A 25,779-nucleotide genomic window follows, 5' to 3' on the forward strand; every position below is an offset into this window, starting at 1 on the left:
GTTTTAAAAATATGTTTTGTATAAAGATACTAGCAGCAAAAAAAAGGGGGGGGGTATGTAAGTAGTATGCCAACCAAAATCCTATTCTTCCCCCTTAGTAAGAGGGGGAAGTATGTTAAGGGGAAATTATCAGAGTTACAAACACACAAGTTGGATATATTATTTCCAAAAGGTTTGAGCAAATGTTTGGACCACCCAACATTGGAGAGTTTATGCGGGGCCACCATCTCTCTCTAGGCCCACATTTATTTTCCTCATCTCTTTTAGTTGTTCTTACTTTCTTATAATAAAAGTACTGTATGCTTATCATCTTAAGATGATATAAAGAAATAGAAAGAAAAAATGTAATTACCCATAATGACACCATGCAGAAATAACTACTGGGGATATTTGTTGTCTATCATTTGAATCTTTTTTTCCCCTGTCTATATGTGGGTTTTAATTTTTTTTTAATTTATACTGTATCTTAAATTTCATATCTCTTTTTTTATTTAATGTAATCTTTTATACACAAACGATGTTCATCTGCAGTATCATTTTTAGTAACTGACTCCATTGTATTCCATTATACAGAAGTACCATAATTTATCTGTCTATTCTCCTATTGTTGGACTTTGGGGTTTTTTCCTAGCTTTTCACTATTATAAACAGTGCTCTTAGGAACATCCTTGAATTTTTATCATTCTTTGTATTCTTATTTCCTTAGCATAAATTCCTAGAAGTGGAGCTTGTGAGGTCAAAGTTCAAAGCATTATTTGGAGACTTTTGCTAGGTATTAGTTAAACTATAAATAGAACATCTTCAGTAGAATTAGGATATCATGTATACTGAAAATCCCTCAGTGCTTGGCATTGCTGAAGCCAATGTAAAATGAAAAATATGTTACCAGGTTTCAAGAGAAGTTGGGCAAATTTAGATATAGCCAATCTTGGGCAGATTTGTACTTTGTGTGTAGAACATGTTTCTATACCCCAAATTCTATCTCTAGTTCTCATGCTGTGATTAGGAAAACTACCCTAACTCGTGTTTTTAACCATTCCCTTCTCCACCTACCAGAACTTCTTACAAGGTCCCTTTGGGAGCTTATAGTTACAATAAGCTTTCTAGTGGAAGAGACATACCCCCTGCTTTTTACAATATTCTAGCTCCATGTTGTGTGTGTGTGTGTGTGTGTGTGTGTGTGTGTGTGTGTATGTGTGTTTAGGGAGTAAGTGTTCTTCCTGAGGAAGTGTTCTCTCTGTGCTGTCCTATTCACAGGGGTATTTAGGGGACTCATGTTAATGAACTAGCCAGTGATAGGCTGGGACATCTGTGAAAGGGTTAACCTGAAAGACTGGTACAGCCAATGAGCATTTATCCTGATGATGTCACATTGGTGATATCAGAGGCTCCGGGGAGTTTTTTATGAAATTACTCAGAACTGTAAACATTCATTCCACTCTTAGCTTTTCTGAGTGTGACAAAAAACAGGATAAATTGAAGTTTTAATAAAATAAGGCTATATGTGTTGTTCCAGATTAATGAAAAGCATTATTTTGAGTACAGTTAAATTAACACACAGGCACACACACATAAAACTCTCTTTCTCTCTCTCTCTCTCTCTCTCTCTCTCTCTCTCTCTCTGTCTCTCTCTCTCTCACACACACACACACACACACACACACACACACACACACACACCAGATGCCAGTGTAAAAAGGGGAGGGTGGGAAGCTTTTAATCTTTGTTATTGATTTTCTGTGTGTACAGTTTTATCTAAAGAGTATGGTTTACCAGCTATTGTGGGACTGGGCTTTAGGGCCAATAAAAAAGCTTTGGTCCTTAGAAAATAAAATGAGATATTCAGGCAGCTAGTTTCTTTTCTTCTCTGTTTTTCTTTTCCACTTCTTGACAGTATTTCAAATAATTAGGTTGATTTATGATTACAGATAGTTTTAAGATGTAAGATGCTTTAACAATGCAGTGCCAGTTTATTGTATCTGGCTTTATCCAATTATAAAATTGAGTTTAGTCATGTAATGATTCTCTAACTAAAATATCAATCACAGTGCATGGACTTTTCCAATGTGTATACTGCGAGGCTATTTTGAGCTTCTCTCTTCAAGGCGCCCTCACATCTGAATATGCTTACTTGGCTTTACTCTTTAACATGTAAGAACACATGAAACTTTGGCTACATTTAGCTTCCTGAGTCTAATGCACATGGTTGGTGACAGCAAAGGGGGAGTTTTGATGACGAGCAGAATATGATAGACTAGAGTAATTATTTCCGCAAGAAAATGAGCATCCTACGTTATTTGTACAAATAACACAAAGTGATTATTTGGCTGTGCTGTTGTAATGAAACAATAAAGATCATATTTAATTTAAAACAGTATCCCCCAGGGTCTTCTTTTTTATCCAGAGCATTTTTGGCTACTAAAACAAACACGATTTGCTGCTATGGTTAACAACAGCAATTTTAAAGGAGACAGGGAGGGAGGGGGAGAGAGAGAAAGGGAGGGGGAAGCAAAAGAGGGGGAGAGGGAAGAGAGAGAGAGAGAGAGAGAGAGAGAGAGAGAGAGAGAGAGAAGAGAGAGAGAGGCACATCTTTTCCTTTCTTTCCTTTAACTCTAGCATTCCAGAAATCATGATAAGGGCATAGGGAACAGGAATGTTAAAATAAGTCGCTCATTGCACTATTCTTTCCATATTGTTCATATAACCATTTATTTACAATAATTTGAGTAATCTCAGAGTTCCTCCTAAAGGCTTTTTTTGGCCTGGATAAAAAGTGCAGCTTTAAGATATTTCTCCTAAAATAAATTTGAGACGGTCTCATTTATAGTCAGCAGTGCCTTGATTACTTGCAGACACACTGGAAATTTACATGCGCTTTTCTCCTTTATAAAACACTGATCTGTTCATATCATTAGTTCCCTCATGACTAGCGCTTGGCTGCTTGCCAAGCGGTCTAAATCTGTAGTTGTAAATCGTGAGTTGAAATAGCAGAAAGTGGATTTGTAACTTAAAAAGTGTAAACAGTTTGGAAAATGAAGTAATTTTGGAGTATGATTGATTGCCTTGTGATTGTACTTTAAATTAGCCTGGGGTCTTGGGGGCAGATATGTGCTCTAACTGCTTATTATACATTTTCAGATTTCGAAGGAATAATAGCATTGTTGGTAGGCTTTTAAACAATGTATGCATCTCCTGGAGTGACCTTTTAGGAAATGAATAGTTTTATTGTGTGTCCATTACTTTGCCTGAAACAACATTTTTGAGTTATTAATTTGACTTGTTCTATAAATAAAGAATTCAAAATGCAAAGCAGCTGTGTAACCCAGAGCACAGTATATCATACTTGTGCTTCAGAACCACTGTTTGAGATTGATAATCCACAGAACAAATGGTTTCTTGGGTGATAAATTAATAATGTTTTCTGGAGCCTATGGTTACCAAAGATTAGCCCTTCGATATTGCAGAAGCCAAAAATTATTATTAAGGAGGACAATCGATTAGTTGGCCTTCTGGAGCACTGGAAATATAGGTCTGCCTTTGTTAAGGGATCTCAATTCACTTCATGGCTTAGATAGAAGGCAGGAATAGCCTAGTGGGTAATTTCTGGGCAAAATATAGCAGCTGGGATAGGCAGAGAGCCCTGGAGTTAGAAAGCCTGAGCTTTCTGATAATCAGCTCTCTTACCCTGATAGACCAACGGAGTCATTAGGCAAGACAGTGAGTCTCCAATCCTCTTTTTTCCCCACCAGTAAAATGGGTGTAAGAATTTCAACCTCACAAAATCGTCATAAGATGCAAATGAGGCAAGCTCTGAAAGGGCTTTATAAATATAGAATGCCTTGTATTTCATGAGTATCGTCATCACCGACATCATCATTATTTTTATCACTATCGTGTTATTATTATGTTGGCTTTGGTAACTTTGCCTGTCTATTAATGTTGTGAATGGCTCATGGATACAAATTTTAAGCAACAGTCTCGTTCGTTGTTTGCTTCCATAAAGAAGAGGTCTAGGAATAGTAGTTTTGTGCTAACACTGGAATTCGAGTTTTTGTTTATGGAAACAATTTTCCCAATATAGTCCTTTCCTTGTACTTTTTTACTTCTTCCTCCAACCCAACATTTCTTGGGGACCACATTTGGTTCCCGTGTTTAGAGATGAAGAATCCTGGTTCCTTAGAGCTTTTACTCCATGTCAGGAAGAGCCTGTGGTAGGCATCAGGGACACAGGTGAAACGAAGATACTCTTTACCTTTGCAAGTCTTCAAGCCTCAGGGAGCACTTTCCAATTGAACTTTTTGTGCTGAGGGACCTGTTCTGTATCTGTGCCTTCTAATAAGGGACCGCCAGTGACATGTGGCTGGTGACCACTTGAAATATGACCAGTGTGACTGAAAAACTGACTAAACATTTTAAATTTTATTTGATTTTAATTCATCCAACTTTAGCCACCTGTGGCTAAGAGCTATTGTATTGGACAGCCCAGCTCCAGAATAAAGGTTTGTTAGTTTAACTGCCAGCTTGGAAAGTAAACCTAAATATTCTGGAAGCACCTGGAGACAAAAAACACCCATGTTTCTCCTCTTTCTAATGAGACACAATGCCAAAACTCAAAACGTTGGCATTTGGGTAATGCCATTGGACAAAATGGATGAACTGCTTTTTAGTGTGTGTGTTGTGGCAACAGGAATTGGTATGTATAGACAGGGAGAATGAACAAAATACTCAAACAGGGCCTAAACCTGAGCAGCTTTATGGGGGTGGTGCTGAAGCAGGGTGCTGGCCGGGAAGAAGCCCCAGCCAAGCCAAGTAGGGGGGATTGTCTGGCTGCCCTGGTGAGTAAAGGCAATTTGGGGGCATCCATACCCACCGGTCGTAAGTATAGGATTTGTGAACATTGAACTGCAAAGTAAAGAACTCCCTGCCCCGCAGAGAAAATACAGCACTTCACATCTTCATTTCGAGTTATCAAAATTCATTCTTATCTATGGAACAGAAATATCCAAAGGTATTGGTTTGAAATGCAGCCATCGAAGATGGGAACACACAAAATCGCTGGGGGAACTCCCTGTGCAGCCAGAGTGTGCAGGGCCCGCTCATGGGGGGTTGCTGCATCCAGACCTCTGCAGCACTGGACCACAATGCTTCTTTGCAAGTGGTCTGGGTTCCTCAAAGTCCTTTCTTGGTTCCTACATTAGTGAGTTTCCTCTGGGAGAGGAAGCAGCTTTTGGCATTGTGAAGCAGTATGTAAATACTTGTGGTGAAAAGTCTAATATTAGAGTGGGAACAGGGGTGCCTGGATGGCTCAGTCAGTTGAGCATCCGACTCTTGATCTCAGCTCAGGTCGTGATCCCAGGATGGTGGGATTGAGCCCCGCCGCGGGCTCTGTGCTGAGTGTGGAGGCTGCTTGAGATTCTCTCTTTCCCTCTGCCCCTCTCCCCGACTCGGGCTCTCTCAAATAAATAAATAAATAAATAAATAAATAAATAAATAAAATTTTAAAAATAGAGCGGGAACAGAGAGACTTTTGACATCATGAAATCCAATCTGATTTTGCTCTTATTTTTTGAATTCAGTGTTCCTGGTTGAGCAGTGGCGATCTTACCAAGGATGGCATAGGGTGTATGGCGGAGTGGCAGAGGGCTTGGCTTATATCCCGCACCCAGTCACAGCTCCAGCGTCCTTTCCCACCTGACCCAGCTCCTCTCCCCCTGCCTCAGCTGCCTGCCCCTGATGGGAGATCTCTTCTCCACCCTTCTCCCACTAGAACCGTTTTTCACTGAGTGACACTGCCTGAACCCCACGGCCCCAAACTTGCTTTCCCGTCTCCAGGACCTCAGAAAACAGGGGCTTGCCCTTTGTCCAGTCGGCCCAGGGGGCACAGTGCCCAAGGCCCACAGCACCTTTTTAGTCATCCACAAAAATGTCTCCAGAGGAGAATACAACTTTTTGGTCAATGAAAATGTTTTTTGTTCTTTTTTTAAAAATTTTTTAATGTTTATTTGTTTTTGAGAGAGACAGAGAGAGAATACCAGTGGGTTAGGAGCAAAGAGAGAGGGAGACACAGAATCCGAAGCAGGCTCCAGGCTCTGAGCTGTCAGCACAGAGCCTTATGCGGGTCTCAGCTCACTAGCTGTGAGATCATGACATGAGCCAAAGTCAGACGCTCAATCGACAGACCCACCCAGGCGCCCCATGGAAAATGTTTTAATGTATAATATTTCTATATTCATCTTTATGCCAATGCATGTCTACAATATAATTAATAATACTTTCCTATGTCGGAAGAGGCCCAAGGAAGTAAATGTGCCCAGGGGCCTCTGGAAGTCATAATGCAGTGCTACCTTCTCCCCGTCCCACCTTCTTTAGAAGGCGTGACCCCATCATCGTACAGGGAAGGCACTTGATGCCCAGGGAAGGGCAGGACTTGCCCAAGATCCAAAGCCAGGGCCCGGTGCACCGCTCCCTTCTGGAGCTGCTTCTTTATAGGACATCAAGGAGATTTCTTCTTAAAACTATTCATTCTGGGACTGGTTTTTGCCAACGGTAATGTAATTGTACTTTAATCAATAAAAAAATTTCCTGTGGAACAACTGGGAGGGTGGGGAGGAGAGAAGCCCAGCGAATGTGAATTGTTGTTTGTCTCTCTTAAACCACGTTTCACGTTAAAGCAGCTGCAAATGAAATGAATCGTATTATAACCATCTTAGGAAAATAGCTGCTGATCTTATAAATTCATCGAGCTTCCTGGTTCCAAAGGCCTCTCTTAAAATAATAAGTGTCGCACACTCAGTAAATACCTGCCTCCACTTAGCGGGCAGTGAAGGAATTGTAATTGCAAAACCAGAATGGGTCCCTCCTGCCTCCTCCGGGGTGGCAGGTTCTGTGCTGACCATGAACAGGAAAGGGGAGGATGGTGGCTTCCCGGGACTGTCTCCTGTCCTCTGGATTATATGCTGCCTGGATCCCAAATATCATCACTCAGCTAATAGTCTGCTCCTCTGGGCATCTCCCTTGCCCGGCACATGGCTTGCGGCTCTGTTCTCAGCGCTGTGTCATAGCTTTATCTGGGCATAGGCGTCTCTCAGAAGTCCTAAGTGGTGGTTGTGACCGGGGACTGCAGAATCAGACAGACCTTGGTTCCACAGTGACCTTGACCAAGATGCTTAATCTTTCTAAGCCTCAATTTCCTCATCTATAAAATGGAAGCAGTAAACATATCCCTCAGGATTGCTGGGGTGATTAAATACACATTAAGGGCTTAGCGCTTGCCTGTCAATAGTGTACGTTCGATAAAAGGCAGCCGTATGCAAGCAGGACAGTGTTGGATAACTGAACATTCTGACAGGTAGCCCGGAGGTTTTTATTTGTGTTTTTCTTTTGTTTGGCATCCAGCTTTGTGATGACAGCAGTATGAATAAACATCAGAAAGCGTGCTTGGCATTTTGCAAACTGGACTGTATCTTACCTGTCCAGGTGTGTGAGATGTTTGCAGAAAATGGTTCCAAGTTAGTTGTACTTGAATGGTGCCGGAGATGAAGCCAGCTCGTCAGGTTTAAGATCTTTTCAAAGCCTGTGATGTATATTTCTCAACGCAGATCTCTTCACACCTTTCTGTTACCTTGTGCTGGCCATCGGAGGATGTGTTCAGCAGGAAAGAAGCACCCGACTTGGGTGTAACTAAACTCCATTACCTCCTGTCAGACGTGCATGGCAGAAGAGACGACTTCAGTCACCGCCAATGGAGTGTCTGAAGGGTTTCACTGTCTGTGTAGAGTCTTCTTTGACACACATGGCATGGCATTTTTAAATGTTTTTTTTTTTTCTTTTTGCAGGTCTAGAAATCTTATTTAAATCAATGTAATGAGACACTTTGAACAAAATGTAATCATTCTCACTTCTCAGGGGTTGGAAGAAGCAGTGTCACAGCTACAGAGTTGGGCTGAGCTGGTTGTGTTGACACAGGCTAGTGTTCATGCCATGTGCTCTAAGTCATCACGGTGTATCATATAAGTAGGATTTTGCGTGTGTCTATATTAAGTGAATTGTACTCTGGAAGAATTAAGAGGGCTAGTATTTCACTGTGATTTTTGAAAGGGTGGGAAACCTCAGACCCAAGCAGAATCTCTGGGCCAGACCTCTCCCTTTCTCTTCCAGGCCCCCTTCATATCTTGAGAAGACCAGTTCTCCAGTTTTCCAGAAGGCTCTATTGAAATGGACGTATAAGCTTTCCTTAAAGTTTGAGGGTTTGTGAAATCAAAAGAGTCTTCACTTTATCTTTTACAAGAATATATTTATATATTAGTTCTGAAATTTAAGAAAAATATTTTTTTTAAACCCTCAGAAAGTTTTACATTTATTTATTTTTGAGAGACAGAGAGAGACAGAGCACAGGTGAGGGAGGGGCAGAGAGAGAAGGAGACAGAGAATCCAAAGCAGGCCCCAGGCTCTGAGCTGTCAGCACAGAGCCCGACACGGGGCTCCCACTCACGAACCATGAGATCATGACCTGAGCCAAAGGTGGACGCTTAACCGACTGAACCACCCAGGCACCCCCCCCCCAAATATATATTTATTGAGGGTGCCTGGGATAAGCATCTGACTCTTGATCTCACAGTCTGTGAGTTTGAGCCTCGTGTTGGGTTCTGCACTGTGTCAGTGTGGAGCCTGCTTGGCAGTCTCTCTCCTTCTCTCTCTGCCCCTACCCCCGCCCCCTCTCTCTCAATAAGAATGCATGAGCAAAGATAAAAGAATTATCTCATTTCTTCTGGCTGAAGAAATTCTCGGTCTCCTCATGGTTACCTGTGAAGGAGCAACTCATTGATTGACACTTACGAAGAGCACTTTAACTCAAGATATGATGTGATGGGAAACTTTATTGGAAGAATCTCTTCCACTAGTCTGTGCACAACAACATTTGTCCCAGCTCTGAAGCCCAGCTCTGTTAGCAGAAGGTAAGAGGAGATTCAGCCAGAAAGAAAATGGTGGTGCTGGAAACCCCTTGCTTTGGTTCTCCTTATTGTGCATGTGAAGATGAAATTCTCATTCTAGATTTCAAAGCATGAGCAAACTTATAACAAGAAGTACCACCCGAGGTGGTAAATTGTGTTGCTTTTTCATTTAGAAATAGGCATCCTAAATGAAAAGAATAGAGATGACTTTAAGTCATTGGCTTGATTTGAAGGCTGGGGAAGGTGGAGGGATCTGATGGGTCTTAGGGAGTCTCTCTTGGCTGCCTAAGACCTCCTTCAGATGCTGTTCATATGTGCCTCTGACTAAATCCTTAGAATAACTGGTGCCGGAGGTCCTCTAAGCTTCAAGATTTGTTGCTGGAGCAGGAAAAGGGTGTTTGGGGTGTCCCACTCGACTTGAAGGACCTGAAAGCTTAACAGCCAATAAAAAGAGCGTGGGTGGAAGATGAATGCTAATTTCAGGCAAGAGCAGACTGTTTCCTCATGCAAGCCCTTCCCCTCCTCCTTCCATTAAGAACTGAAGAGGTGCAATGGCTTTGTCTTAAGGTAGGATGAGAGAGAGAGGTGATTTTCTCAAGTCAGCGAAGGAGACAAACATGGGGTTCTTATAACATGTAATGATTGCTGGTATTTAAGTGTACTTTGGTGGCATCTTGGCTGGTATTCAGAGACTCGAAATCATCTTGATTGTGAAGAGTCACTAAAAGGAGCTGTTAAATTGTGCTTCTTGAATTACATTTAGCTACAAAGTATTGGTTCTGTCTTGGCCTTGTGAATGATAACACCTATTATCTAGATGTTCTCTGTCCACATCCCACCTGAGGAAAAAAATCGAATTGGGTTTGAATTTCAGTTGAGGCAAAATATATTAATAATATCTTTCATTAGCAAAAGAGATTCTTGACCGCTTACTTGCACGGAATGTGAAGTGCTTGCCCTGTTGAAGGTGTGGGCTATTTGTAAGCCAAGTGCCAGAAATAAAAATGAAAAAGGAAGTATTTAAATTATAGGCGACGTAGTTGATATATTCGTTTTTCTTCTGCAGGAACCTGGTCACAATCCGAATTGCATGTTTTAAACCCCCTTTTGTTCAAATTATTTCACCAACCACCGGTTTTAAAATTTCAAACTTGAACATGGTGACATAAGAAACATCACTTCCAGAGCTGGGGCATAAACACCCCTAAAGTGTGGAGCTCTGTGGCATGCTCTGTATTTCACTTCTTCGTCCCTGGGGCTCTGAAGTTCTGTTTGGAGCCACCATCCGTCCTTCACCTGGGTTCTCCCTCCTGGTGTCTCCACCAGAGCACAAGACAAGGAGCTCCAGGAGGGTGAGCCCTATCATGTTCACAAGTGAAAACTGATGAGCAGTGTCTGGCTGTGAGTAGGAACGAAATAGGCACTTGTTGAATGAATGACTAAAGCACAAGGCATTATTCTTGAATGTCTGGTTGATCAAATATATGATACCCCTCCTGGTATCTTGGCTTTGAACGCTGGCCACCACGGCCTCTTTCTCCTTTAAAGAGACTCGATTGGGACACCTGAATGTTGTCTCCTCTGAGCCAGGGTCAGTGGAGCTATGGTCTAGCTATGGGAGCAAATGGGGGGGCTTCCCTCAGCCACCTGTGATGAAAGGAGGAAAATGAAAGGCAGGGTTCAGATCTGGTCTCCTGGAACGCATCTTCAGCTCTGGAATGAATGAATCGGGTACCATGCTTGAAAGTATTTCCGGTGCCTTCAGGATTTAATCTGAACCCTGTCACGTGGCTCGAGGTTCTCTGCCTCCTCACAGAGCACCAAGCCTGCACTCCAGCCATGGCACTTTAATCCCATCATCTCCATCGGTCCAAACCTGTTAGAGTCTGAGGGACTGAACATGTGCCTCTTTCCTTATGAGACGGCAGCTTAGATCCATTCTTCAAGCCTCTTTGGCAGCATGACTGTGGCAAGCCACTTAATCTTTTTTATTTGTCAGTTTCCTCATCTGGAAAATGGGAATAATAACTCCCTATAGAGAAGGAGAGAGATGTGTTCATGATTGACACACACAAGGGGCTTAGTGAGAGATAGTGTTTTTATCGGCCTTGGGGGTGTCTGTGTATACTTCGAAACCCAGCTCAAGTTTTGTCTTCCTGAAGACTTTCTTGGTGCTGTTTTGGTACTGGGGACCTGCCTCTGCTGTGACTCTTGTGAGGACACTTATTTACTTGTTCACATACGTGCCTACCACTTCTCCCAGGCTGTACATCCCTGAAGAGGGGGACACTGGCTCTTTGATCTTTGTCTTCCTGACACCAGTGTTTGACCAGTCAATGGATGGACGGTTATTTTGACATCAAATGCTATCTTTCTCGTGATGCAGAGGGTATAATTGTGTAAACTTTGCATGTTGATGAAAATTGGATGGTTTGCGGATCTTTGCCCTGGGATCCAAAGAGGGGGAGGTTATAGAGAGAAATAACACTATGGGCTTCACTGAGCCTAAAATTTGCTTCCCGAGGGGTTAAACGTGGAGAAGTGTGTGGATGAGGGATGTTTTATACAACGGCAGTCTCTTTCTGAGATTATCTTCCAAATAAGGCAAAATCAAGTTTCACTTTAAGGATTGTTTTGAACATGAGATTGGAAGGGATACTTTAATAGCACAACCTGAAACGAGAAGTTTGCTTCTCTTTAGTTCATAAAATCACGAGGATTTTCAAGGCCACCAGCCCACTGGGGAGGCTCCGAGAGTCTCTCAAATTCTCATGAATCTGCCAGAGCCCCTCTCAGAAGTTTGGGGCCAAACACAAGACAGCTAGGGTGTAATGAGGATAGTATGGTATTTCGTGCCAGATGACCAGTCCCTGTCATTAGCTAGGTGACGCTGAGTAGGTCATTCACCTTGCTGAGCTTTTTATGTCCTCTTGTGTAAAATGGGGATATTCATAATAGACTTGAAAGGCGGTTCTGGGAAGATTACATGGATCTAAGTATGAGAAAGGGCTTTATAAATTGTGAAGTGTTATACAGATGAGTGATTATACTATGCATAATAACTTATTTGTAATTTTACAGTGTTAAGCAGGGTATGTAGGCAGAAAGGGGAATTGCAGAGAGCTGGGGAGTCCTGTAATCAACATTTGGGTTAGCAGTCCCCAAAATGTGATCAGAAAACACAACCTCTTAAGGTGAGCCGTGAATGACCAAAAAAAAAAAAAAAAAAAAAAAGTGGGGAGAGGAAAGAGGGGAAGAGAGGATTCCATGATAAAATAAATTCAGGAAACGCAGCCTATTCCCTCCTGTAGATTGAAATGCCGGCTAGCAGGTTGAAGTCTCCAGGGCAGGGAGATTGTCTGTATAACTTTGCTAAACGCAGTGTATTCTGTACTGTGGTACCCTTTCCCTCGTAACACTTGGGCATATGCTCCCTTCTCTCCCCAGGAACTGGTTTCCTTGGAATACTTTGGGAAACAACCTGCAGGAATACTTTGGAAAACAGTCTGCAAAGCAGGAATAATAGTGAATATCTATTTAGTGTTGCCTGTGCCTGATACAAACCTCAGTACTTTTCATCTTTTAACTCATGGATGCTTCCAGGAAGGCACTGTTTTTTATGTCCATTTTAGAGATGAGGATCCTGACGCTCTGAGGTTGTCATTCCCCGGGTCACATGGTTAGCAGTTGACCAGTCGCGTGCCCTGCTGCTCTTTGATACAAGCTACCTTGTTGAATCCTACAAACGATTGAACTCATGCCTCCCAAACTCTCAAAGCAATTGATCTTAATGCTCACCATATACTGGTGCTGACAATAGGTAGACTAGTGTGGCCAACATTGTGGAGTATGTGATTTTTAAATGCGTAGCCTACTTTAAAGAGTTTATTGGTGTTACTAAGAGAAAAGAGTAGTAATTTCCGTTTTTAGCTACAACGCCACCTGTGGTCTTCTGTTAGCGAGCTCTGACCCCCTTTTCACTCTAGGATCTTTCGAACACTGCAGTGCTTCAAACTGGTTTTCTGTTTCTTATTTTCATCCTGTCCCCAAGCCTGAATTTCACCATCTGTTTCAATAGGTGCTTTAACACCTGGGATACTTGTTACCAAGCATTAATCCAGAGACCCAGCTCAGACATTCTCATTTAACCTAGCAGCAAGGTGGTCCAGGAATCTCTATTTAAACAAGCCCCTCAGCAGTTCCGCTATGACTGGTCCACAGAACATATGTCCTCTCTTGATTTTCATTTAAGCTCTGAGTGTGAGGACATCCTACCGAGCTAGCACTTGCCAAGTGAGAACCTTGGCAGAGTATCAGTGAAAGTTGAGGCAAAAACAGACTTCCACTCAGAGGGTTCAACCGAAGAGATGTTAACAGAAGGAAGACTTATAGAGGTGTGGTTATGGTAAAGAGAATCCAGAGGATGGTTGAGGCACCCAGGGTCTAGTAATAGCAGGAAGCAAGGGGAGGAAATATTGCTAGCTGGTGAAAGCCGGAGCCCTGGAGGAAGGGCAGTGGTATAGGGGTGCAGCCACAGGCAGAACTATGAAACCAAAGCTGAGAGGGAGCAACGAAGAAATACCCCAGCTTCTCTCCACCCTCTGATCTCCTGTTGGTGTCTTCCATTTGCTGAACTAAGAAAAGGCCAGAGTGTGAGGAAGCCCAGTAATAAAACCCTCAGGGGTCACACAGCAAGGTAGAGAGGCTAGATAATGAGTAGAGGACACCAAATAGTGAACAACCAGAAAATATTAATTTGAAATATTAATTAAACATTAATTGAAATTAACATCAGTTGAAAGCCTACCATGTGCTTCACTTGTATCTACACTGTTGGAGATTCAGAATGCTAGAGACCCTGCTCCCGCTTTCAAAGAACCCACAGTCTAGAAAGGGGGACTGAACATGAACAAATAAATTCAGTAAAATACCACAGAGTAACTGCATTTTAGGAGTTAAATTGATCTCAGTGATCCAAAATGACATTTCTGGAAGCAATAATCTGTTCTCCAGAGCAAGGATCATCCTACAGGGACCAAATAGATCAGATTTACTGTCCATAAAGCCTCTGTCACAACAACACAACTCTGGAACTGTGCGAGTCTGCTGCTGTAGCAGTGTCAATGAATGGGCATGGCTGTGTTGCGATAAAACTTTATAAAAACAGGCTTCAGGTTGGATTTGGCCCGGAGTTTGCCAACCCTTGCTTAACATAAACCATCTCACAGAAATATCTAGAATGGGGATCTGTAGCACTGGTAACTCGTGATATGAAACCACAGAATTGTAACTGGAATTAATATATTAGTCACCAGCAATTTGTTTATTGTGTCTTTCATGAGAAAAGGGAAGTAGGTGCGGATATTAGAGATTGGGGAAAGGAGGAATTTTGCAGTGGAAATGATTTTCAGCGGATGATAGGTATTATGGGAAATGTGAATAAACCAGATTCTTCCTCCTCCTATGTTGCATCAGCTTACTCACTACTAACACTGTACAAAAGGAAGTAAGACAGAGCATATCCATATCATCAGCTTTCAATGATATTCTTCCACGGTGCACTGTGAGAGCACATTAGAAGGTGCTGGAGTTTTTATATGACTGCATTGCCGTGAGATTGAATAGTGGTTTCAGTTTCCAGTAGGTTTTATAAGTATCTCTTGCCTTCAGATGTTAAACTAATTTTCATACTGCACACACTAGAAAAAAAAAAGAAAGAAAAATACTCATTCCAAACAACTGATGTTCTCCTTGGCATTGTGATAGAAAACAGAGCAGATGGTTTGTGGGAATGCACCAGGTGAACTTGTAGTTAGTTAGTGCAGGATAGTAGATAGAACCTAGAGAGAGGGCTCTTACCAGGTTTTATACTTGAAACTTTTTTTTTAAATTTAATAAATCAGTTAATTTATTTGTTTTATCATTCGTCAGAAACCAAGATGGCAAGCAAGGATCTCTGCTGAGATAATGGCACAGGGTGGTTTGCTACCTTTTAGCCTTGCTTGGGGTTTTGGTTATCAGAACAGTGAAATAATAGCCACTTAAGGCTTTTCCTCCAGTTTTGTTCCCTTTTTCCAGTTGTGTTTCTGAACCCCTCTTAAGATTGTAGAGTCTTGGAGTCCAGGATAGAAAGGCATCAGGGGAACTATGCCAAATACTCAGAACTGCCCTTCCCTCCTGGCTGCCTCTTCAGGTCCAGGCTATCCAACACAGTAGTCTTCAAGTTTCTTTTCTGGTGGATTTCCTAAAACCGTGCTGTCCAATATGGTAGCCACCAGCCATATGTGGCTATTAAGCCCTTGAAATATGGCCTGTCCAAATCAAGAGATGCTGTAAATGTAAAACACGTACCAGATTTCAAAAACTCAATATAGAGAAAATAATGTGAAATATCTCACTAGTAATTTTTTACATTGCATGTGTGTTATAATAATATTGTGGGTATATTGGGTTAGATAAAATAGTTTTTTTTAAAGGGTATACCCTAGAGAAACACTGTACTTATCCTATGAAATAGTACAAAATATTTTCTTAGTTTATATATATGTATCAAATCATTGTGTTGTGTACCTTAAATTAATACAGTATTATATGTCAGTTATATTTCAGTAGAACTGGAGGGATCAAGACAAAATTGAATTTTGCTTTTAATAATAAAAATTAGAGCTAAAATAGATAAATGGGCTATTAAAGTTATTTCGTGGGTTTTTTTTTCCTTTTTAGATTTTATTTACATATTTGGCTCCCATTATGTTTCCACGAATAGCGCTGCTTTCGATTTCTGAAACACTGTATTTGGGCCTTTACCCGGTTTTCAGTGGACGTCTAAATTTTATCATTGGTTTGACTGAAGTTTTTTGTTAATAGGAGGTAGAAAATGTTAAACATGATGTATATGGTACTTGGCTATAATTTAAATGAGCGTATATGATTTGATAAAATCTCAAGTTTTAAAATCTGAGTTTATTAAATAATAGTATAACAGTTCTGAATAAATCACGTGAAATGTTTATCCTTAGGTTTTATCTAATTTACTTCAAAAGATCTGGTAGCCATGTAGAGCATTCCACCTATCTTTAAAGGGATCAGCATCATTAACCTTTATTGCTCTGGCTTTTCTGAATTCAGAACATCCTAACACAGGCCAAAGTACTCTATTTCTACTGCCAAGCCTCTCCTTTAACAGAAATTTGTGGAAGAAGGGAAAGATCAGAAACCTATGGTTTAAAAAGCCTTGACACAGCAATAAAGGAAGTTTCTTCGGAACCAGTATTTTGAGCGGTCTCTTTCGTAGTCCTAACAGCAGGGATGGGTGATGGGTAAAGAAGGACATTGGCTGTATTGAATGTGGTCTCATGGATAGAAGAGTGAGTGATGCAGATTTGAGGATCTGTCCCATTGCTACATAGGTAGGTTCCCCTAGGAAAGTTCTCTTATTCCCATTGGGTGGGGGTTTACCTCTTTGAAGATTACTGATTTAAGATGAGCCACTGATACAAGATAGAAGCCTTTGCCCTCTTTTCCTTGTTAAGCCACTCCAGAAGGCCTATGATAATAAGAAAGATAACAATGCAATCTATACAACTCTTCTTACCTCAAAATGTGAGCTCTCGGAGGTCAGTGCAGGAATTTGGAGGTGGTCCAGCACTTTTAGGGTGGTCCACACACTCCTCAAGTGGTGAGATCTTTCCTAAAGTAAGTCCCCAAAATGAGATGTCCGCCTAAACTCATGACCCTTCATCCAAAAAGGCCTGCCAGCCAGTGACTGCCACACTTTGCTCAACAACTTTCTCTAGATTCTTTCAACCTTTTCAGAAGAGCTGCTGGCCCAGAGCCTCGGGTGAGAGCTTTAGGTGAACTAATGGCCCAACTGCTCTCACTCCTGGATGGAAGGTTCAGGTGCTTAGTGCAGCACCATCTGCAGGCAACTACACTTGTGAGCGCACCTGCCGGGGTCTGGGGTGGGGGGTAACCAGAAATGAGGACACTAGTTCTGTGCCCTCCAGGAGTTCATAGATAGTTGCTGGCTGGAGAGATGCCTCTTCTCTTCCCAAGAGCAACTCAGAGCACCTTCAGAAAATATAACCCCTGCCCCACATTCTCCTCTTGTTTTACTATGTAAAATAGACATAACATTTATCATTCAATTATTTAAAATTTTTTTGATTTTTATTATTTTTGAGAGAGAGAGACAGAGAGCAAGCAGGGAAGGGGCAGAGAGAGAGGGAGACACAGAATCAGAAGCAGGCTCCAGGCTCTGAGCTGTCAGCACAGAGCCCGAAGCGGGGCTCGAACTCACAAACCGCAAGATCATGACCTGAACTGTAGTTGGCCGCCCAACCGACTGAGACACCCAGGCGCCCCATCATTCAATTATTTTTTAATGTGCAGGGGCATTAATTACACTCACAATATTACGTAACCATCCTATCTATTTCCTGAACTTTTCATCATCCCAGACAGAAACTCTGCACTGGTTAAGCAACAACTCCCCATTCTCTGTCCCCTCCCCCCACAACCAACTCCTGGAAACCTCTCTATTCTACTCTGTAAGAATTTGCCTGTTCTGGAAGCCACATAGGAATAGAATCATACAGTATTTGTCCTTTGGTGTCTGGCTTATTTCACCTAGCATAATGTTTTCAAAGTTGACCCATGTTATAGCATGTGTCAGAACATTCCTTTTTAAAAAAAAAATTAATGTTTTTATTTATTTTTGAGACAGAGACAGAATATGAGCAGGGGAAGAGCAGAGAGAAAGGGAGACACAGAATTGGAAGCAGGCTCCAGGCTCTGACCTGTCAGCACAGAGCCTGACGCGGGGCTCAAACTCACGGACTGAGATCATGACCTGAGCTGAAGTCAGACGCTTAACCAACTGAGCTACCCAGGCGCCCCAGAATATTCCTTTTTATGGCTGAATAATATTCCGTTATTTGAACATACCACGTTTTGTTAATCTGTTCATCTATTGGGTTGTTTCCACTTTCTGACTCTTATGAATAATACTGCTGTCAACATTGGTGTGCAAGTATCGGTTTGAGTCCTTGTTTTCGATTCTTTGGGCTATATACCTAAAAGTGGAATTATTGGGTCATGTAGTAATTCTATATATAACATTGAAATAACTTCCAGACTGTTTTCCGCCACAGACAGCTGCCCCACTTTACATGCTTATCAGCAATGAATGAATGTTTGAATTTCCCCACATCCTCACCAACACTTGGGAGTTTTTGGTTTTGCCTTTGTTTTTTTAAGTAATAGCCATCCTAGTGTGTGTGACGTAGTTATCTCATTGTAGTTTTGATTTGCATTTCCCTAATGGTTAAAAATGTTGAGGCTTTTTTTCATGTGTCATTTGTGTAACTTCCTTGGAGAAATATCTGTTGACATCCTTTCCCCATTTTAAAATTGGATTGTTTGTCCTCTTGTTGTAGGTGCCCTTTATATATTCAGGATTTGATCCCTTATCAGATATATGATTTGGAAATGTTTTCTCACATTCTGTGGATTGTCTTTTGACTTTTTTGACAGTGTCTTTTGATGCACAAAAGTTTTTAATTTTGATGTTATTTAGTTTACCTATCTTTTAATTCTTATTGCCTGTGTTTTTGGCACCATTGTGAAATCCAAAGTCATAAAGATTTTCCACTATGTTTCATAGCCTTGAGTCTTTAAAAGGATCCATTTTAAGTTAATTTTTGCATATGGTGTGAGAGAAAGGTCCACCTCATTCGTTCCCTATGAATATCTAGTTTCTGCACATTATTTGTTGGAAAGACTGTCCTTTCTCCATTGAAGGGTCTTGGCTCCCTTGTCAAAAATCAGTTGGCCATATATTTGCAAGTTTATTTCTGGTTTCTTTATTCTGTTCAATCACATTTTATCCATATGCCAATACCACACTGTTTTGGTTACTATTGCTTTGTAGCAGGTTTTAAATAAGGAAATGTGAGCCCTCCAACTTGGCCTTTTTTTTTTCAAGATTGTTTTGACTGTTTGTGATCCCTTGAAATTTCATATACATTTTCCAGATGTTCTCATCTTTTAAAAAATTACACAATTAAAATGCAGGCAAACAAAGGAGAAAATAATCACAGATAATCTCACAACCTAGAAGCATCTATTATTAACAAGTTTTAAGCATTTGTTTACAAAACAGCATGGGATACCACTTCACATCCTCTAGGATGGCTGTCAAAAGACAAATCATAGCAAATGATGGAGAAGATGTGGAGACACAAGAACACTCATACGCTGTTGGAGAAAATGTAAAATGGCACAGCCACTTGTGAAAACAGTCTGGCAGTTCCCGAAAAGGATAAACATAGAGTTACCATATGACCCAGCAATTCCATTACTGGGTAAATGCACAAGAGATATAAAAATATATGTCCACATAGAAACTTTTACACAAATGCTGATAACAGTATTATTCATAATAGCCAAAAAGTATAAACAACAATAATGTCTCATTTATGGAATAGATAAATAAAATGTGGCATATCTGTACAATGGAATATTATTCAGTAATAAAAAGAAAAGAGGTACTGATATACTCTACAATGAACATTTTACTAAGTGAAAGAAGCCGGTGACAAAGAACTACATATTGTATGATTCTGTTTATATTAAATGCTCAGAATAAGCAAATCTGTAGAGACAGAAAGTAGATTAAACAGTTGCCTACGGCTGGCCAGGGGAAGGGAGATGTGGGTGCAGGAGGGTTCAGAGTTTCTTCTGGGAGAATGGAAATGTTGCACATTTGATTGTAGTGATGGATGCACAACCCGGAGAATATACTAAAAGGTTGTATACTTTAAATGAGAGAATTGTCTGATATGCAACCCATATCTCAGTAATGCTATTAAACAAGAGACATAGGTTTGAATATATTGTTTCATACCTTTTTTTTTTTTACTTAATGTAATGGAATCTTTGCATGACCTGAAAGTTTTTTAATTTTGTTACTTTTAATAGACACACAGTTTTAATGAAAATAGATATAGCATTCATTACACATACACACACACACACACACACACACACACACACACGTCAATATAAGTCAATCCTACACTATTGGTGTTTAATTCTCCATACACATGATGGGTTTTTTCCCCTAATATAAATAATGTTGGAATTTATGAGATTTAGCCTGATCAGTGTTGATTAGTTGTGAAATAATCATGTCCTTGAAAGTCATGACAAATAGTGATTAGTCATTTTGTTAAGACACACATTTGGATCTTACATGCTGAGAAGACTGATGTGTGGAAGTTAATTATTTTTCTATTGATCTGTCCTGGATGACACCTTAATTAGGTTTATTCATGAGTGTGGGGGTTCAGGAGGGTCTCTCAAATGTGAAGGGTTTATACAGTTGCTGCAGTAATGGCATTGTGGTTCTTGCAATGTTGGCAAGTGTAAGACACAACTTGGAAATAAAAAGCCATATAGATTTATAAGGGGAAAGATGGCAGAAGTAATTATAATTACAATTTTTAAAGCCAGTTGGGCTAATGAGGTCAGGTTTCCTTCTCTTGTAACAACTTTGTCATAGTACCCGTAGAGGCTGGATCTTTGGTGTAGTTCCTTGTAAACCAAAAAAGGGTTGAGTTTAACTAGGTTCAAAGCCAATATAATCGCCTCACCTGGGCTGCTAGTAAATAAACAAATGTGTGAGTTCATCTCTGAGAAAACTTTGGGCACAATTTTTAGAGCAGGAGAAATTGTGTCTAAGCCCTGGCTCCCTGGTGCCCTCATGGGTTCTTCATACTTTCTTCTTCAGATAGTGAAATTCATTTATACTAAGAGAGAATGACTAACTATAGTTAAACAGTTTGTGAAAGGGAGGCAAGTGAAGGTAGGCCAGGGCCCTTAGAACCACACTCCAAATGCGGTCACCACTTCACCTACGTGTCAGTCTGGCCACGTGGTCTCAACAGTACATGCACTTATTGCCTAACCACGGTCATGTGTGACACTGCCACTCGGCTGAGATGAGCCATGTGGAAAGAAGGTGCGGAATTCTCACAGTGAAATCTAGAGTGGCTCCTGGATGTGGCTTAGAATTCAGGCACCATTTGGGAAAACCTTGGAGGTGGGGCTGGCGTGCTTCCCAGGGGGTTCGTTTGTTACTCAGAGTCATGGCAGCGTTTGGTTTTAGTTGAGCCTCGTATTGTTTTCTTTTTGGAGTGAGGAAGCAACGGTCAGGGCAAAAGCTAGTATCACTGTATTAATACATGGCTTTATATTTGTGTGCCCATGTATTGGAAGGGGCTTGCTTTGGGAAACAGCTAGTTAAAAACCCTGGATTTTGCATTTGAAATATTCTTTGTTCTGTTTACAACCATGCCCTGAGATATTTTCCCACATTTTCTTCTTTATAAGTTCCCCAGTGATGTTTTCGTGGCCTATCCTGGGAAGATCTGTCTTTCCATTTATCAAAACAAATGGCAAGCTGGGGACCATTTAAAGTAGTTTTTTTAGTTAATAAAGCCAATCTCCTTGTTCTGTTATGTTAAAAGTACATTATCTTTTTTATTGCCGGTTCTCTATGGCTAGGTCTGTTTTCTGTCTTAGCAACCTCAGGGCTGCCCCACTTGCTTACTGTGTAGAGAATTACAAAATCATCAAGGGTGGGGCAGCACCAGCTGACTTACAGTACAAACCATTTCTCAAAATAACCACAACAGTGCAATACTGATGTGTAATTTACGTCACAGTATGTTTTTATGAAATAGTTTGTGGCATTTTCATTTCTATTCCGGATGGAATCTTGTTCTCTCTCCCTTCTAATCAGGCATTTAATTTATTTTTATTATTAATATTTTCCACTCCTTGTCTTGGCATGCCTCCAATTTAACAGCTTTGATGAGGGGAAAAAAAAAAAGCAACCAACAACCGATCCTCCCCCGACCCCAGCTCCTCCCCAACATCAGTTTAACTGCAAATGTATTTTCCCCTTTGATGTGTACTTACTCTGGGTACTGAGTTTACTGCCTTGAGAGAGCTTGAGAAATATGGTGAGACACATTACACATTTACACGGCGTTGTAACCAGGAATTGATAAAGTTGACGTACAACTTTGGAATTTTAAACACTTTCAACCAAGTCAGGCTATTTAGTCTCCTTCTCTGCTGTCTTTTGCTTTTACGAATGTCTTTCTGTATAATGTCCTGTAATTAGAACAGGAAATCATTGAGTAACTGTAAGATGAATAAGAGCACTTAGACTGGAAGGAAAATTACCTTCCGAGAAATTATATTCTCTCTCTCCTTTTTTTTTTTTCCTGCACGTTACAATGTTGGTAATGATAGTAACAGCTGTAGCTACTCTTATCTGTAGAATTTTCATGCTTAGGTTTTCTGAAGTAAAAAAAAAAAATCATTTTCAGTAATAATCAGAAATGAATGGACAGAAAATAGGAAATGCCTAATTATGACAAATATTCAGTGTCACAGCAGAGCAGCAATTAAATGGAAACTTCAATATAATTGTCAATAGCAGTAAGAATTGGAACAGTGCCAGGTATATAAAGTTGATGCTTTGCCGTGGGTTGGTTGCTAGGAGCACAGTGAAAAGTATAAAGCTTTGAGAAAGGAATGTCTAATGTAATAAAGTAACAGAAAGAAGCATAAATCATTGTAAGAGCCTCTCATATTGACATTATTTTACTTAAATTGTCTCAAAACTAGACATCAAGTTTTATAACAGGAGCAAATTCATATTTGCTTGGGGGGAAAAAAAGAACACTGTATGTTGTCTTTGAAGGACTGGGGACTTTGTGTCTCAAACGTAGCCTTCATACATATTTGGAATCTTTTAAGTGAAAATCTTTAAATGTTTGTTTCTATTGGCATCCAAATGCATTTGCCCTAATGCGATTAGAGAACTAAAGGGCAAAATACTTGGCAGATTTTTCAGTTGAGGTAATTAGGTGCAGGAAGGAACATGCATACTTTTTCCACCAGGCTCTATAAAATCCTGGTGCAAAGATTTTTTTTTTTTTAAGATTTTTCTTTTTAAGCTTACTGATGTTAGAAGTAGATTATAGTGGTTTTCAGTAAGCATAATAGTGTGATGTTTCCGAAACAAGCCTTCCCCTTCTTCCCCCAGAATGAAAAAGAAAGTTACATTTCTAAATGTTGTGTAACAGATAAAAGCAAATTTCTCCTCCGGAATTTATGTTTTCAGCCTTCTGTGCATTTGGCCACCATTATCTGTTTAAAAAAAAATAGCATTATGGATATTTGAAAGTCAATGCTCCATTAATTCATTGTGTTTGCTATTTCATGCATCTCTCTTTGTATAAAGACAACTTGAGCAACGTGCTATTCAGAATGAATGCCTGCTCTTACCCTCTCCCCCCCCCCACCCCTTCCCCATTCCCAGCCCAACTCTGAGGATTAAAGCAATGGTATACAGTTACTGTTTGAAAAGCTTGGGTGGAGTCTCACGTTATAATTACAGTTTCTCTGTGGAATTCTGTTTTGGACTTTGAAAATATATAAATAAGTGAAAAATTGACATTGAGAGAGGTTAACAAAACGTGTAATTATGATATAAGCACAGGATTAGAGTAATTTTGGTTGAGCATTACAAGCAGTGTACTTTAGGTATTAACTTTTAATAGGCAAAATTCTTTTCACTGAAGTTGAAATGAGGTTTAGTAATTTTGGGTCTCTTATTCCCTTTGAATATTTCATTTAAAAATATTTCACTTTCTTTTTTGGTGGGGAGGGGAATTGAGAAATGGGATGACATTTTAATAGAATATCATAATATGGCTTAAAATTTCAGTCTTTGGTACCAACAATTTATTGCTGATCATTTTCTGTTAACAGAAATCAAGTAATGCATACATAATCCAACCAACTATAGACTAGATTGTGTTAGAATAAGATTCCTTGGGGTAATACTTTGATTTCTTTTCCTATGTGGGTGTGGTTGAAAGAAAATCTTTGTTCCAGGAACACTCTGTTTATCTTTCGCTAAACAAATGTGCAATTTATCTATTCTTTATTCATTCTTAGATTTATCTGCTAGACCTATTATGAATTGGAAAGGGAAAAATATCCTATGCAGTATTTATTGGCAGCCTCCGTTTCATGGGTAACTGCATAGGAGTGTTTGTTTATATGTACATGAAATGCAAAAGGAGGAAAGTAGTAGCTGAGGAATTTAAATAAGAGTTCTTGAAAGGGTTGTTTGGCTTTATTTGTTTCTTAGTGTACTAGGGCAAAATAAAATGTGACAGCTGTTGAACAATTTAATAGTTTTGTAGCTGTATGAGGAAGATGTTAATTTAATGCAAAGGCTTAGGGGGAAGTTATAGGATCATGAGTTTAGATCTGGAAAAGTCTTCCAAACTCATAATTTTATTCTCTGCTTTACATACTTTCCTGTGAAGGTGACTGTACTTGGGAGAATAAAATTCTTCTCCAGTTGACTAAGCATGTCTACCAAATTCTTCTAGGGTAAAGTTTCTCTGAGGTATCTTCACTCGGAGAAATTTTACCCTAGATGAATGGTTGGTTCTTTCAGATCACACCTTCACTATGGATCTTCTCTTCACTCTCACCTAGAATGTTTTCTTAACTTTCATGGAAGTCCTGAGGGTCTCATGGCTTTGTCTGTTTTTGTTGTTGATGTTGTTTTTTTGTTTTGTTTTGTTTTTGTTTTTGTTTTTTTTTATTAAGGACAATTCCTTTCATGATGTCTAATTGTAAGGTTGGAAATTTACCTCTGTCCAAACAATGCCAAAGTTCTGGTCCAAATGGATGATTCTTTTCATAAAGAGCAAAAGTATCATAATTTTTTGGTTTGGTAGTAGTAAGTAGCATTGCCACATTAAACCAGGTCCCAGCTGGACCTCTAGATTCTTAGTATGGAAGAGGTTAATGAGGCACAGGGGTTCTGGGCTTGCACAACCTGAAGTTGGCTTTAGTTCCTATTATATGGGTAGAAAGTAGGAAGCTGATATACACAATCCTCCACTTATCCATGGAGGATACATTCCAAGACCCCGGGTGGATGCCTGAAACTGCAGATAGCACCAAACCCTATATATGCTGTTTTTTCCTATTAATACACACCTGTGAAAAAGTTGAATTTATCAGCTGGGCACAGTAAGAGATGAATAATAATAACTAATAATAAAATTGAACACTAATAACAATATACTGTAAGAAAAGTTATGTGAAAGTAGTCTCTCTCAAAACACCTTATACTGTACTCACCCTTGTTCTGTGATGATGTGAGATGATTGGATGCCCGAGCAAGGAGAACAAGTGAGGTGGATGATGTAGGCATTGTGACGTGGCGTTAGGCTACCACTGACCTTCTGATGATATGTCAGAAGGCGGATCATCTGCTTCCAGACCGCCATTGACCACAAACCGCAGAAAGCGAAACCGCAAAAAGCGAGACCACTGCACATGAAAGATGTGTCAGTGCTGCTAGATCATTACAGTGTGACTTGCAATGTTCCCAAATAACAGCAAGCTAACTGAACCGGAGTAGAACCTGGCTTGGAGCTGGCTGAATCCTACAGTTCTTGATGAAACAGAGGTTTCGTATTTTACATGACCAAAAGCCATCATCCTCCTCCCTAATATTGTAAGTTGCTTAAATTTCTAATAATAATATGTCAAATAAACAAAGATTTTCTTTCAACCACAGCCACATAGGAAAAGAAATCAAAGTGTTACCTTAATGATATTAATTTTGCTATTATTAGTATTTGTGACATTTTGTCATAATGAAAAGCCCATCAAACTTGGAATTAAAAGACCAGGTGGCAATCTCACCTCTGTCACTTTG

The 25,779-nt window shown here is 40.2% G+C and overlaps 1 protein-coding gene and 1 long non-coding RNA gene across 3 annotated transcripts in view; one reads left to right on the forward strand and one right to left on the reverse strand.

The window, feature by feature from the left end:
* Positions 1-25,779, forward strand: part of ARID5B (AT-rich interaction domain 5B) — a 180,130-nt gene that overhangs the window by 59,347 nt on the left and 95,004 nt on the right. The window contains exon 1 of one of the 2 annotated variants that reach the window (XM_023240482.2): positions 25,159-25,575. The exons of the other annotated variant lie outside the window; for it this stretch is intronic. The gene's annotated coding sequence lies outside the window, so the exon portion shown is untranslated. Of the gene's footprint in view, positions 1-25,158; positions 25,576-25,779 lie in introns of those variants that run through there. 2 annotated transcript variants of the gene reach the window in all.
* LOC123380785 lies at positions 14,254-23,178 on the reverse strand. Its single transcript, XR_006586944.1, has 3 exons — positions 23,092-23,178; positions 21,936-22,133; positions 14,254-14,650 (listed from the first exon to the last, which is right to left on the reverse strand). It is a non-coding gene; the product is annotated as an uncharacterized LOC123380785 (long non-coding RNA).

This window comes from Felis catus, chromosome D2 (genome assembly GCF_018350175.1).
Source record: "Felis catus isolate Fca126 chromosome D2, F.catus_Fca126_mat1.0, whole genome shotgun sequence".
In the NCBI taxonomy this organism is placed as follows: domain Eukaryota; kingdom Metazoa; phylum Chordata; class Mammalia; order Carnivora; family Felidae; genus Felis; species Felis catus.